This window comes from Euprymna scolopes, chromosome 19 (genome assembly GCF_053919585.1).
Source record: "Euprymna scolopes isolate OS-2025 chromosome 19, ASM5391958v1, whole genome shotgun sequence".
NCBI lineage: Eukaryota > Metazoa > Mollusca > Cephalopoda > Sepiida > Sepiolidae > Euprymna > Euprymna scolopes.
In genome coordinates, this window is record NC_136500.1 from 115,636,422 (window position 1) to 115,650,910 (window position 14,489).

The 14,489-nt window shown below is 35.2% G+C and overlaps 1 protein-coding gene across 2 annotated transcripts in view; it reads left to right on the forward strand.

Moving 5' to 3' along the window:
* The window catches only part of LOC145239890 (uncharacterized), a 576,000-nt gene that overhangs the window by 28,268 nt on the left and 533,243 nt on the right, over positions 1-14,489 (forward strand). Inside the window, exon 1 of one of the 2 annotated variants that reach the window (XM_080103507.1) lies at positions 2,266-2,993. The exons of the other annotated variant lie outside the window; for it this stretch is intronic. The gene's annotated coding sequence lies outside the window, so the exon portion shown is untranslated. Of the gene's footprint in view, positions 1-2,265; positions 2,994-14,489 lie in introns of those variants that run through there. 2 annotated transcript variants of the gene reach the window in all.

Consider the following 14,489-nt stretch of genomic DNA (forward strand, 5'->3'; position numbering starts at 1 on the left):
CGTGACATAAGTTGACATATATTCGGTTGTTTTTTTAATAGTATTTTGTCTAGTTTATTATTTATAACATCTTTTCCCAAACTTACTGTGTTAAAGAGACAGTCGGGCGCCATTTTGAATTTTCCAATACATCGGTAAACACTGCATGTTTTTCGAGCTGAATAAACATGTTACATTGTTACATTGAATAAAAACACGAAAAATATATCCAGTTAGGTAGAAAAGTAACTTATCTTGCCTTTGATAACATTTATTTGTTATATATTTGTTTTTTGACAACTTTTTCGAATCTATGTGTACAGTAATACAAACCCGAAAATCACCATATTATTTTGGGAGCTTAAACACCTATGAAAGGGTAATTATTTCTCAGTTTTCATCCTCTTTATTTATTGTTCGAAATATGGAAAGAAATATAACTTTGGAGCTAAAAAAAAAACAAAAAAAAAACGTCCGTATATCCCTTTTCCTTTTAGTGTTGCTGTTGCGGCGCCCGGAAAAATGAAGCTAAACTATTGCGAACACTCTTGAGCAAGGTGTTCGATCGCTCGACACTACCTCATCTATGGAAAGTCTATCTTTCCTATCCCTTTCTACCTTTTATTTATATTTTATTCTGTCTAACCTAATTTCTCAACCCTATCAATTTTCTCATCTCCTCTTTTAGTCCCCGTAACATCCCGGGTATGACGTTGAACTTCATTCAGTGGTGGTGAGGCTCCAATTTGGGAGCTTTCGGAAGTGTCTGGTCATCTCCTTCGTTACCACCACTTTCAGGTCCACTGTCACCACGAGTGGAATTACCTGTCTATGCGTTAAATTATTATTACACAAAATAACAAACGTACCGTTACGACTTTACGGCATAAAATGGCCCAAAGACAATTAACTATCTACCTCCTTGCCATATTAGACACAAGGTCAGGTGTAGTTTTGAGAAGCCAGAGCAGCAGCACTAGGATAAGCGTAGCCAGGTTTACAAAAAAAAAAAAAAAAAAAAATGCATGAGCAAGTCTGGTCGGCATTTCCCGGTAGGGGCGCCTGAAGCGATCAACAATAAACTAATCTCTTCTCCAAGAAAAGGTGACGTCTGAGAAGGTGGACCTCCCAGGATTGAATAAGAAGCTTGTTTACCGCAACAAAACCACCGACGTACTGATTTGTATCAGGAAAATAAATAAATAAATAAAAATAACAACCAACTCTAGTTTCATATGTTTTTAAGATATTTCTTTTTTGTTTTTATTATTTCTTCTCTCAATCCGGATAATTTTACAAATTGAAATAATCTCGGTTAAAATCAGCTGAAAAACTACTACATGAGACCTACTTAACTTTATTTAAAAAGAAAACAAACAAAAAAAATGAGTTCAAATAGTCTAATTTGGTTGATTAGTATATAGAAATGATATCAGTCAACGAGTGTTCTTGTAGAATGAATCACCTCCTCCAAAGAATTACACCCCCTTTTTTTTTTTTTTTTTTTTTTTTAGGAGTTACGCGTTAATGGCCTAAAAACTTGGTAGAAAGTAAAAGAAGAATTTTAGAATTTAGAGTGGGGATCAATGTTCCATATAAATTTAACATAACCCCCCCCCGCCTCATTTCTGGTCAATTTTAGCATTTTAAGGTATAGTTAATCAATCATTTTTGCTGTAATTATAGAAGATAAATTCTGCGCATATTTTTTTTTTTTTGGGGGGGGAGGGGCTTTCTTATGCGATTACGTGTGATTTTGCAACCTTACCATTCGTACTTAGGATTATTGGTAATACACACACACACACACACACACACAGTATAACCCGGATATAAGAGACCCAAATATAAGATAAGAGATTTTCTCTGATCCCAAATTAGAGCCTGTGTATAGTCACTATACACAGGCTCTAATTTGGGATCAGAGAAAATCACAGCTCTTTTATTTCAGGGTTACACTATACTATACTATAGTGTAACCCTGAAATAAAAGAGCTGTGTAAACCGGAGAAGTCTCTTATATCCGGGTTACACTGTATCATCATTATTAGTTAACAGCCCTAAAAAGTTACCATGGTTTCGAAATGGGGGAATAATTTTGTTAAATTTATATACGTCCTGATCCCCACTATATAAGTTCTAAAATATGTTTTCTATCCGACAAGATTTAAGGGTTTTAAGATTTGCACATAATCGTACAAAAAAAAAAAAAAAAAAAAGTAGTATCTCATTTTTGTTGGTGGGAGCGGAGTAGATTGGGGGGGAGGGGAGTTATGATAAATAAAAAAAAATGTAATACAGAAAGAATGAAGTTCTTTAAGATTAAACGAGTCGTCACATATTGCTTTTATTTACAATAGATTTTAAACGCGTGTTTTGAGTACAAAGTGCGTGAAAAACTCAAAAGTGGAAGGTCCGGGGAGGGGCATATTTTTATTATTTTTTTTTTCAATTAACTCGTATGTTTGAGAGAGCACACAGCTAGTTTTAATGTAAGTCAGTGTTGATGATAATGTCCTACTGGTTTGTGACTACTGCTACTAATGAGTCAGCTCTAATGTACACACTGTACTGTGCACAAACAAGAACTACAGTCTTTGATATTTATAATATATTAAATCTTTGGCCGGAGAAGCAGTAATACCCCCGCCTTTCTCTTCCTCTCTCTCTCTCTCTCTGTAACTGACGTCTCTCTTGTTATTCTGCTGTTTACGGAATGAGAGAGGGAGAAGTAGACGCAGGAAGAAAATACTTTAATTTGAGTTATTTAAAGAAAGGATTGAAAAAAAAAATAAAAAAAAATAAAGCGGAGAAAATGACATATGCTCGCACGTAGTTTGTTGAAAGACTTGCATTCTTTCTCCCTCACTTTTTTTTTTTTTAATCCACTTCTTCAACTAACAACCGCATTTTACATTTCGTGTGTTTATCGAGTGCGTGTACTTTTTCTTTGGGGAAAAAAAGGAAAATATAATTATATTATACACAGATAGAACCAAAGTACCGGGTTGCAGGTGAGTAAGTACACGTGTGTGTACATTTTTTTTTTTTTTTTTGACAACTTGATTCTGATGATAGTGGTTTGTTTTTGAATTTTGTTTACTTAACACCGATTGTTTTTCAAATAGACAGATCCTTCCCGAAACAGTTTTTTTTTTTTTTAAGTGCGTGTGTATTAAAGAAATGGTGCCATATAACATGTAGAAAAAAAAAAGTTAGATTTCGTAAAAATTTTCAGCCATCCAGATTGCCTCGAGGATTCCTTACGTTAAACTGACCCATCTTTGTGTAAAGAATAATAAACTTAATTGAGAAATGATTCAATTAAAAATTATTCACATATTTCAGTTGTTTACGCATTTTTCCCCCTGTGTGCATTTACGAATTTAATTTGCTTGAGAATCGACTTTAACTCCGATATCGGAACAAGAAACACTTTTCGGTACAGTTTAACTTTCATAACAAAAAAATTTGAAACAACCAATGTAGTACATTGGCAATGTACCTTATATTTAAGCACCATGCTATGTAAAAGTGCAGTTTTTTAAGGAATCAAATTCGTCCCTTTTCGTCTATTGTTTCCAATCGTCTCATAGCATTGATCTACATTCAACTGACAAAATACCTGGCGGACCTGTACGAGAGTGCCCCCATCCAAAATGCGTGTTTTACACTAAAAAAGAAAAAAAAATTTCGACAATTATCATAGATTAAAAACTTTAGTATCATAATAGCAGAAAAAATTTTGAATTTTTTTTTTTTTTTTTTTTTTAATTTAAAAAAAAAATTTTTTTAATAACTTTTAAGGGGTTCACTTTCTCGGGTGCTATTTCCGTGCACTTATCGGTCCGCGCTATTTTTTTTTTTTTTTTTTTTTTTTTTAAAATAGTATTTTCTAGTTTAATTAAAGTTTTAAGAAATCTGTTTTTACTAAATTGTCAGGTTAAAGTACAGAATAGGTACAAAACACCCTCCCCCTCTCATGTTAAGAATGGCTTTTTAAATGTTATTTCAACATGGATCAATAAGTGCACTAGTACCCTTTCTCGTTATAATATTCTTCTTTGCTATCTGACTTATTGCCCGCTTCTTAACCGACGTGTCACGTGCTTAGAACGTTATAACAAGAAAGTGACCCCCCCCTTCTTAAAGTCTTTAATTATTTTTTTTTTTTTTAATTTTTTTTTGGGGGTATCCAATGCAGTATTGATCCGTGCTGAAATAATGTTATTTAAAAAGCCATTCTTAACATGGGTGTTGTGAGTTGTGTTGTGTACTTATTCTGTACTTAACCTTACAATCGAATAATAAAAAAAAAAAACTTTAAACTTGGAAATATGATTAAAAAAAAAAAATAGCGCGCATCAGTAAGTGCATTAGCACCTTTACCCCCCCCTCCTCCCATTTTTTTTTCTGCTAATACGATAGATACTTAAGTCGTTAGTCTATGATAATCGTCAGAAAATTTAAAAAAAAAAAAAAAAAAAAAAAAAACACGCATTTTCAAGGGTGGGCACTCTCGTACAGGTCCGCCTTTGGCGGACCTGTACGAGAGTGCCCTCCCTAAAAATGCGCCCCCCCCACCCACTTTTTTTTTTTTTTTTTTTTTCCGACGATTATCATGGATTGTAGGCTTAACTATTGTATCAGCAGAAAAAATTTCGATAAAAAATAAATTTAATGACTTTTAAAAAGGGGGTTCACTTTCTCGTCATAACGTTCTGCTTACTTGCTCCTTAACTTACTGTACATACGTAGTTCGGTATTTTTTTTACGACCCCAGTATAAACACACCAACCACCCCCATATAAAGAACGGCTTTCGGAATACCCCCCCCCCCCGTCCCCAACTTCCCCCCCCCGTCCCCAACTTCCCCCCACGTCCCCAACTTCCCCCCCACGTCCCCAACTTCCCCCCCCACGTCCCCAACTTCCCCCCCCCACCCACCCGTCCCCAACTTCCCCCCCCCCGTCCCCAACTTCCCCATGTTAAGAATGACTTTTGAGGTGGGGGGGGGTATTCCGAAAGCCGTTCCTAACATGGAGAGGTTGGAGTGTTTATAATACGCTGGGGCACGTCGTAAAAATTTACCCGTAGTTCTCGTGTTTATGTAACTTTGATGATTAAAACAAAACAACAATAAACAAAACGGCTTATTGGTCCCGTGGTAAAGACATTTAAAATATATTTCGGGATCAGTAGAGGACATTTTTTATTTATTTTTACCATTTGTTGTAAAAGAAGTTAAGGCAATCTCATCGTGACTAATCACGTGACACGTCGTTAAAGAAATGGCTAGTAAGTCAGGGAGCAAATAAGTAGAACGTTATAACGAGAAAGAGAACACCCTTAAGTCATTAAACTTATTTTTTATCAAAATTTTTTTTATTAAGTCTGTAATCTATGATAGTCGTCAGAAAAAAAGATTTAAAAAAAATGAAAAACCGTATTGGGGGGCATTCTCGTATAGGTCCGACTTTTTGGGGAGTGTGGCTGATTTGGAGGAAGGTGTTGGGGCTGTTGGGCTACAATAAGGAAATATCACATGTTTCACTTTGAGTGTTGTTAAAAAAAAATAAAAAAAAAAAACAGCGAAATATTAGATTCCTGCAGGGTTTTTTTTTTTTTTTTTTTTCTATTATACTAGGGGGGGGGGGCTTTGCCCGATCGTAAAATACGCTTAAATATGATCTTTTAATTTGTCCATTTTTTTTTTACATGGAAGTCATCACTTATCAAGGCCCGGAGGCTACTCGGGGATAAGGGTTATTGCGTGTACAGTGGGACAATATCGTAGTAATCGTTAGTAATGGAGATAGTGTCTTACTAAAGGGGGCGGTTTATCAGGAATTTGTTTATGTTGGACTTGAAGACATCCAAGTTGTAATCAGGTGGGAAACAGGCAAACAAAAGCGAGTTCCACAGGGGTGCACTTCTAAGAAAGAAGCTTTGTTCATGGAATCTACGTTTTGATTTAGGCACAGATAAAGAGTGGGGAAAATTACTGACAGTGGTTTCAGCTAGACGGGTGTTTTTCGTGAAAGATTGGCGAGGAGGGACCAGAGATTGGAGCTCAGACGAGTACTTCCCATGGAAATAACGATAAAACAACGACAGGCTCTCAACGTCCTTTCTGTGGGAGAGAGGTTGCAGGGAAGAGAAAAGGGCATATTTCGTATATATTATCATAGAGCCGTGATTTCAAAAGTAAAGAAAAAAATATTTGGATGCCATCAGCTTAAATCGAAACCGAAAGCAAAACCGTAGCATTCAAAGCTGGTGACGTTACCACTGTACCAACGTGACACGCATATGAACTGATTAAAAGTAAACTAAGATGAATATGCAACATGTATAACGATTTTTGCAATTATGACTCATTGAAAACTATTTTAGCTAAAGACCCATAAAAGAACGGTCTGTAAAAAAAAAAAAATCCGGGTTTGTATTACTGTACACATAGATTCGAAAAAGTTGTCAAAAAACAAATATATAACAAATAAATGTTATCAAAGGCAAGATAAGTTACTTTTCTACCCAACTGGATATGTTTTTAGTGTTTATATTTAATGTAACATGTTTATTCAGCTCGAAAAACATAGTGTTTACTGATGTATCGGAAAATTCAAAATGGCAGCCGACTCTCTCTTTGAGGCGGTAAGTATGGGAAAATGAGTTATAAATAAAGAACCAGACAAAATACTGTTAGAAACTCGCTCAATATATGTTACCTGACATATATTCGGCGGGTTTTTAATAGTATTTTGACGGTTTTTTTTATTTATAACTCTTTTTCCCAAACTTACCATTTCCGAGGAAGAGTCGGTCGCCATTTTGAATTTTCCGATACATCAGTAAACACTGTATGTTTTTCGAGCTGAATAAACATGTTACATTAAATATAATCACTAAAAACATATCCAGTTGGGTAGAAAAGTAACTTATCTTGCTTTTGATAACATTTATTTGTTATATATTTGTTTTTTGACAACTTCATCGAATCTGTGTGTACAGTAATACAAACCCAAAAATCCAAATATTTGAGGCTTCTAGCACCGCTCTGCGACTTTTAGTTTTGGAGGAGATATAGTTTGAAAATGTGGAGACAGACAGACAGCCTTATATATATAAGATTTTTATAATTTTTTGAATATAGTTTAAACAACAGTTCTGCTAAACTCAAACTTTTTAACGCAAAAATGTTTATTTTATTTTATCTACACAATTTTTGTATTGAACTTTTCCTGTCATATTCTTTAACTAATGAGTAACCACCTATCAAGGCTAAAATCATTCGAGACTAAAGGTTGATGAGATTTTTTTTTTTTTTTTTTTTTTTTTTTTTACAGTGATCACCACTTATCAAGGCCCGGAAGCCACTCAGGGATAAGGGTTATTGCAAGTACATTACGTTAGTGTGGAGATTTGATGAAGTGTTTACTTAAGGGAGCAGTTCATTAGGAATTTGTTAACGTTGGACTTGAAGACATCCAAGTTATAGTCCGGTGGGAAGCAGGCAGACGGAACAGTTTTTTTTTAATGAAGAATAATACTATGAAAGGGAAACTGGAAATTTCACCAACAAAAAACAGAAAACAGCAATTTTTCCCCCTTTGTCCAAAAACATTGCTCATAAAATATGACGACTAAAACAAAATAAGAATCGAAAGTTACGAGACTATTGAAAGTAAACACAAGATTCATTTTCTACTCTTCAAATATTTCACGATAGAGACGCCTTGGAGTACTTAAAAGTACTGCTTGTTTCATAACGGCAACCGCTGAGGTTTTCCTCGAGCTTAGGGAATAACCAAAAGTCACAGGGAACAAGGTCTGGACTATAGGGAGGGCGAGGAACTGTCTTTATGCCCATCTTGGTCGAATAGTCTGGGACAAGCATGGAGCACCCTGGGGACAAACTTCACGCAAATCTTCCGCATCTTCAGTTCCTCGCAAATAATTGTGTGTACAGTTCCCACACTGACATTAAATTGTGCACTTATTATCTCTAAAGACACAACTCTGCTGTTCTTACTTTTTTTTTTTTTTTTTACATGGGGGTCATCACTTATCAAGGCCCGAAGGCCACTCAGGGATAAGGGTTATTGCGTGTACAGTAATCAATGAGATAGTATTGTAGTAATCATTAGTATTGGGGGTTTTGATAGTGTCTTACTTAAGGGGGCGGTTTGTCAGGAGTTTGTTTATGTTGGACTTGAAGACGTCCAAGTTGTAGTCAGGTGGGAAACACGCAAGCGGCAGAGAGTTCCGCTGGCGTGCAGTTCTAAGAAAGAAGCTTTGCTCATGGAATCTACGTTTGGATTTAGGCAGAGATAAAGAGTGGGGAAACTTATTGACAGTAGTTTCAGCCAGACGGGTGTTTCTCGTGAAAGATTGGTGAGGGGGGACGAGGGATTGGAACTCAGACGAGCACCTGCCATGGTAATAGCGATAAAACAAAGACAGGCTCGCAACGTCTCTTCTGTGGGAGAGAGGTTGCAGGGAAGAGAAAAGGGCATCCCCCACTAAACCACGAAGTCTATTTTGTACTCTGTCAAGGCAGGATAGGCTGTATTTAGCAGCTCCTGCCCAGATGTGGCAGCAGTACTCCATCCTTGGACGTACTTGGCTTTTATACAGATAGAGAATTGCATCAGTATTGAGATATCTTCTGAAGCGGCAGAAGGATCCCACCATTTTTCCAGCGTCCCTGGCAACAGAGTTACTCCTCCCACACGTCTCACAGATTCCCTGCCTTCCTTGAATCTCGTATGTCTTTCAAAAACAGATACTCGATTCATGTAAGATAGTCTAAAAGCAGTCTGAAGCGTTCCATAATTTTTTGTGGAAATTTTCCAATTTTATTGTATATCGTCTTTCTAAAGTGTCCTCACGTCTAGATTGCAATTTTAAAATTCACCAACCGTGACAATCGAGCTTTAGTAAGGTGTATTCTAATTCCTGCTGTAGCTGTTCATTTGAACTTGAAATCATAAAAATTTGCCAGTTATCTCATAAGATGTATAGCAATAACCTACTGAATTTTCAAGAGTCTATGGCAATTTTAAATGCCTATACAAAAAAGTTTGGAAACGTATTGAAGGAACCTCGTGTGTGTAATATATATATATATATATATATATATATATATATATATATATATATATATATACACGCGCGCGCGCTGACTCTTTCCTACCTCTTATGTTGATTCGGCGTAATGAAACCAATGGTACGACCTTGAAATATGTATATAGTGTCGTAATAAATATTGTATCTTCAGCTCTCGCATCCACGATCGAGCAGTTTATGGATTTTTTTCATCACCTCCTGACACGGTATATATATATATATATACATACACACACACTCCTATAATTTTTTTTTTTTGTGTATTGACGGTGAAATCGCTCAATTTTTTAATCAAATCGATTGACTGCCTGCTCTAGTCGGAGACCCACCATGGTGGAAGCTCAACTAGCTTTCCTACAATAATTTAGTTCACAGTACATTGCACTGTAGAGAACCTGTTGATTATATAAAGCAGAACCTCGAGATACGGTGGCCCCAGGATAGTTTTTTTTTCAGGTTACGATGTGGAATGCGATTTTTCCTGCCTCTGGTTACTGTATTTGCACCGCGTTACGATGTTATGTTATTTAATTATATACTGTACTGTACTTTGCGACTAATTTTTAATGCTGTATCCCGGGGTTCTACTGTAATGGGTTCAATTAAAGTTTAAAATGCAAAAGTCAAGTATCATCGTTCACTTCGATTTATTTTGAACGCGCCCCTGTCTTATCAAAGAACCTACTGTTGATTTTTATATGCCGGGTCCTTCTGCTTGTACGCTGATAAAACTTCTAGAATGCGCTTGTAATCTTAGACTATATAAACGTATTTACTTTGGTCAAAATCGGACTGTTCCTTCTTTAATCGGACTTTTTTTTTTTTTATCCATTTTCGATACTTATCGGAGGCATTCCCATACAAAACTAAGAACATTCCCAAACACAAAGTACATTTGTGTGAAATTGAAAAAAAAAATCGTCCCAATCGCTTCAGAGCTCATACGGAATAAACTCTCACACACTCAGTGCCATATAAATATATATATATATATATATATGGTACTCATGCACTTATTGATCCGTGCTGAAATTATATTATTTAAAACGCCATTCTTAATATGGGGAGGGGAGGATGTTTTGTACCTCTTCTGTACTTTAACCTTATTTTAAAAACCCAAAAAACTTTGAAATACGATTTAAAAAAATAGCGCGGATCAGTAAGTGCATTAGCACACACACACACACACACACACACACACGCATTATATATATATATATATATATATATATATATATATATATATGAAAATCAAAAGATATAATTTACACATAATTTTTTAATGTTTATATAAATGCCTGTTTTTTATAGTACGTCTTACACGTGTTTCGTTGAATCGTTATTCAACGAAAAACATGTAAGACGTACTAAAAAAAAAAAAAAAAAGACGACGACTGCGCAGCGACAAATGTATGTTCTTCGAAAACTGTTAGAAATATGGAATAAAAGAGATAAGATGATTTGCAAAGACTAGGGTTGTGACAACAGCATATTCTTTTCATTGTTTTTACTTTTAAGTATGTATCCGTTAATATCTAATAGTTTTTATATAGACTGTGGTTCTCAGTTTATTGACTGAGTCTTACCGTGTCGGATATATACTGGAGTCAAAAGAATGTTGTCACAACTCTAATAAAGACTGCAAAACAAAAAATGAAAAAACACAACTTTATTATAGAAAAAAAAAAAAATTTTTCAATTCAAAACACTTCGGAAACGTCTTACTTCGCCATGTACGTATATTTTGTGTATGCTCGTATGTTGGCAGTATCTGAAACATCAGAAGTAAATAGTGGTATTTTTCTTTAAAACAGTTTGTTGTACACGGCAATACGGAGTCCTTCGTTTACCGTGTGAACCCCCTCCCCCACCTTCTGTAATTGAAGTGTGTGCAATACTGGACGAATCCATTTAATAATATTACATTATCTGAGTTAAGTATATTTCAGAGTTTTTTTTTGTTTTGCCACTTTTTGTTGCCTTCAGGCCAAGATCAAAGTGTATCTTTTCCGGCAGATGCTGCAATCGAAGACCATTGCCCTTGCGGCAATCTTCTGGTCTATGTGCAAATCACTATCCAGCTCCCATTTCCCACCTCTCGGGAGCTGGTCCCCTTTTCCCTTCCCCCTCTTTCTCCACATTAAAAAACGGCCTTGTGCCTAATTTGCTCAGTGGGGAAGCAAATAAATACTATATTTCAGAGTGTTTTTTTTGGGGGGGGGCCTTCGGGTCCAGACCAAAGTGTAGTATCTGTTCTTCAGATGCTGCACTTCAGTTTCTTGTTCTGTCAGTGGAGGAGAAATCCTTCACGACTGAGACAATTTTTATTTTTGTTTCTTTTCTCCACATTAAAAAACGACCCTGGTGTCTAACTGTCCCGTGGGGAGGCATTTTAAATAGGAACAAAACGCATTCGCTCATTTCATATATATTTTTGGTACTCATGCAGAAAGTGATCCGTGCTGAAATAATATCATTTAGGGGTTTGTATTACTGTACACATAAATTCGAAAAAGTTGTCAACATTTATTTGTTATATATTTGTTTTTTGTCAAAAGCAAGATAAGTTACTTTTCTACCAAACTGGATATATTTTTTGTGTTTTTATTCAATGTAACATGTTTATTCAGCTCGAAAAACAGTGTTTACCGATGTATTGGAAAATTCAAGATGGCGTCTGATTCTCTCTTTAACACGGTAAGTTTGGGAAAAGGTGTTATAAATAAAAACCCAGATAAAATACTGTTAAAAACTCGCTCAATATATGTTACCGTGGCATAGGTTGACATATATTCGGCGGGTTTTTAATAGTATTTTGTATAGCTTTTTATTTATAACACCTTTTCCTAAACTTACCGTGTTAAAGAGAGAATCAGACGCCATCTTGAATTTTCCAATACATCGGTAAACACTGCATGTTTTTCGAGCTGAATAAACATGTTAAATTGAATAAAAACACGAAAATTATATCCAGTTTGGTAGAAAAGTAACTTATCTTGCCTTTGATAACATTTATTTGTTATATATTTGTTTTTTGACAACTTTTTCGAATCTGTGTACAGTAATACAAACCCAAAAAACCAAACTTTAATTAAACGTGGAAATACGATTTAAAAAAATAGCGCGGATCACTCTCTGCACTAGCACCATATATTTTCATGTTTATTTTTGATGAAACGCGACGTATTATTAACAAAGACTTTTAAATAATTCGTTTAAGTACTTATAAGGAATGGGTATCTATAGAATTTCTATACCTACTTACGAATATCCGCGGAGAATTCCAAGTCATTCCTCGAAATGGCTAAAATGTTTTACAATTTGAAACCCACTATTTTTTTGAGGGGCAAAATTTTTGGTAAAACTTGCGGAGAATGCTCTGTTTTACGGATGTTGTAAAAAATGGAACAGAAATTCTGTTTTAAATTCTGTACATTTTTACATTACGTCCAACTCATCGTTCATATTCGACATGTCAACGTTTACGGGTTTCGAGTATGCTGACAAGGTTGGGGGGTCTATTCCGAAAGCCGTTCTTAACATGAGGAAATTGGGGTCTTTATTCGTTGTAAGCATACCCGAAAACCTTTTGAAAGTCGACATTTCCAATGTGAACAGTGAGTTGAACATGTAAAAAAAAAAAAAAAAAAAAAAAAATATACCAAATTGACTTTTTTCGTTTTTGTTAATAAAATTTTATTTTTATTAAAAAAAAAACTTTCGTTTATTATATATAAATACGATTGTTGAATGTTATTCTTTCGATTATTTTCGTTTTGGGGAACACAATTTACAAAAAAAATTGATTACAACGAAATTTAAATTTTCGTTCCATTTTTTTTACAACAACCGTAGAACAGAACATCCTCCGCAAGTTTCCCAAATTCGTGATTTTCAAATCGTAAATTGCTTAAGTCGTTTCCAAAACGGACTCTCGATTATCTGTCAATACTCGGAACTGACTCCGTAAGTACTGAAATCATCTAGCTACCTATTCCTTACACTTATTTATCTCTCTTTTTTTTTTTTTCGGTGCTAATGCACTTACTGATCCGCGCTATTTTTTTTAAATCGTATTTCAAAGTTTAATTAAAGTTTTTTTTTTTTTATTATTCAATTGTAAGGTTAAAGTACAGAATAGGTACAAAACACCCTCCCCATGTTAAGAATGGCTTTTTAAATAACTTTATTTCAGCACGGGTCAATAAGTTATTGACTCAATAACTGCATAGTATCTAGAAATGTGTGCATACGACCTTTTTTCTTAACGGGGGACACACTTCACAAGTGCACAATGTTGCACTTGTGAATTGTGCACTTGTGCTTAAGAAAACAAATTAGCAAGAAGACTGCGTTACTCGAGATGGATCGAGAGGATTCTTTGTCCTTTTCATCCATACGATCACATCTTTTTGTATTTTTTGTTCCCCGATAAATGGAGGGTGGACCTGGACCTGTAAATTCACCCTTGTCCGTTCGTCTGTCCGCACTTTTCTCAATAACTATGCCTTGGAGTTTTTTTGTTTTTTTTTTAGAATTTTGCACAAACATTAAACACGATATGAGTAAAAAAAAAAAAAAAAAAAAAAAAAAAAAAGTAACAGAACGGATTTTCCAGGAAAACTCCCCCCCCCCTTCCTCCCAGGGGTGCCTTTCGGGTTAAAATGGACACTTTTGTGCTTATTAAAAAAAATTGATGCTTGGATTTTTATAAAACTTTCTGAAAAGTTGTAACTAACTGATTTCTATATAATTTTGTTTGTCTATACTTCGCGATAACTCTTGGGTGCGCCCTAGGGTCTCTTTTAGGGCTAATAAAAACACTCCATTTTTTGGGACTATTTTACCATGTTTGTTCAGAATTTTCTGTGTATGTCTATTTAGCAGTTTTGCATGGTGCTGAATACTGAACTCCAATTTAAGTATGTCCGGGGGAGGGGGGGTGCAAATGGTGGACTTAGTAATTCTTTTTTTTTTTTTTTTTTTTTTGTGCATTGTGTAGAACTCAAATTTACATATGTTAAGGCCTAAAACTACACCGTTTGTTCATTTACACCAGGATTTGACGTCCCCTGAGGACGTTTGAGACTAAATGGCGGAGGAAAATGCTGAACTTAGTCATTTTTTTTATGCCTCGTTCACTGTGCACTCACGGGGGGACCATGACTGTTTCACTTTATTTTTATATATATATATATAAGTTCAATTTTGCAGGTGACGCCAAAGATTTACTCGGCATCGGGAAAGGATGTAAGTAAAGGGACTAATTAATTTTCCGTAAATTTATAATCTTAAATCTCTCGAAGTTTCCCAGGGATCAATGAGAACCCCATATGCATTCCTGCTCTAAGCTCTTAACATTTCTATTCTACCTTGTT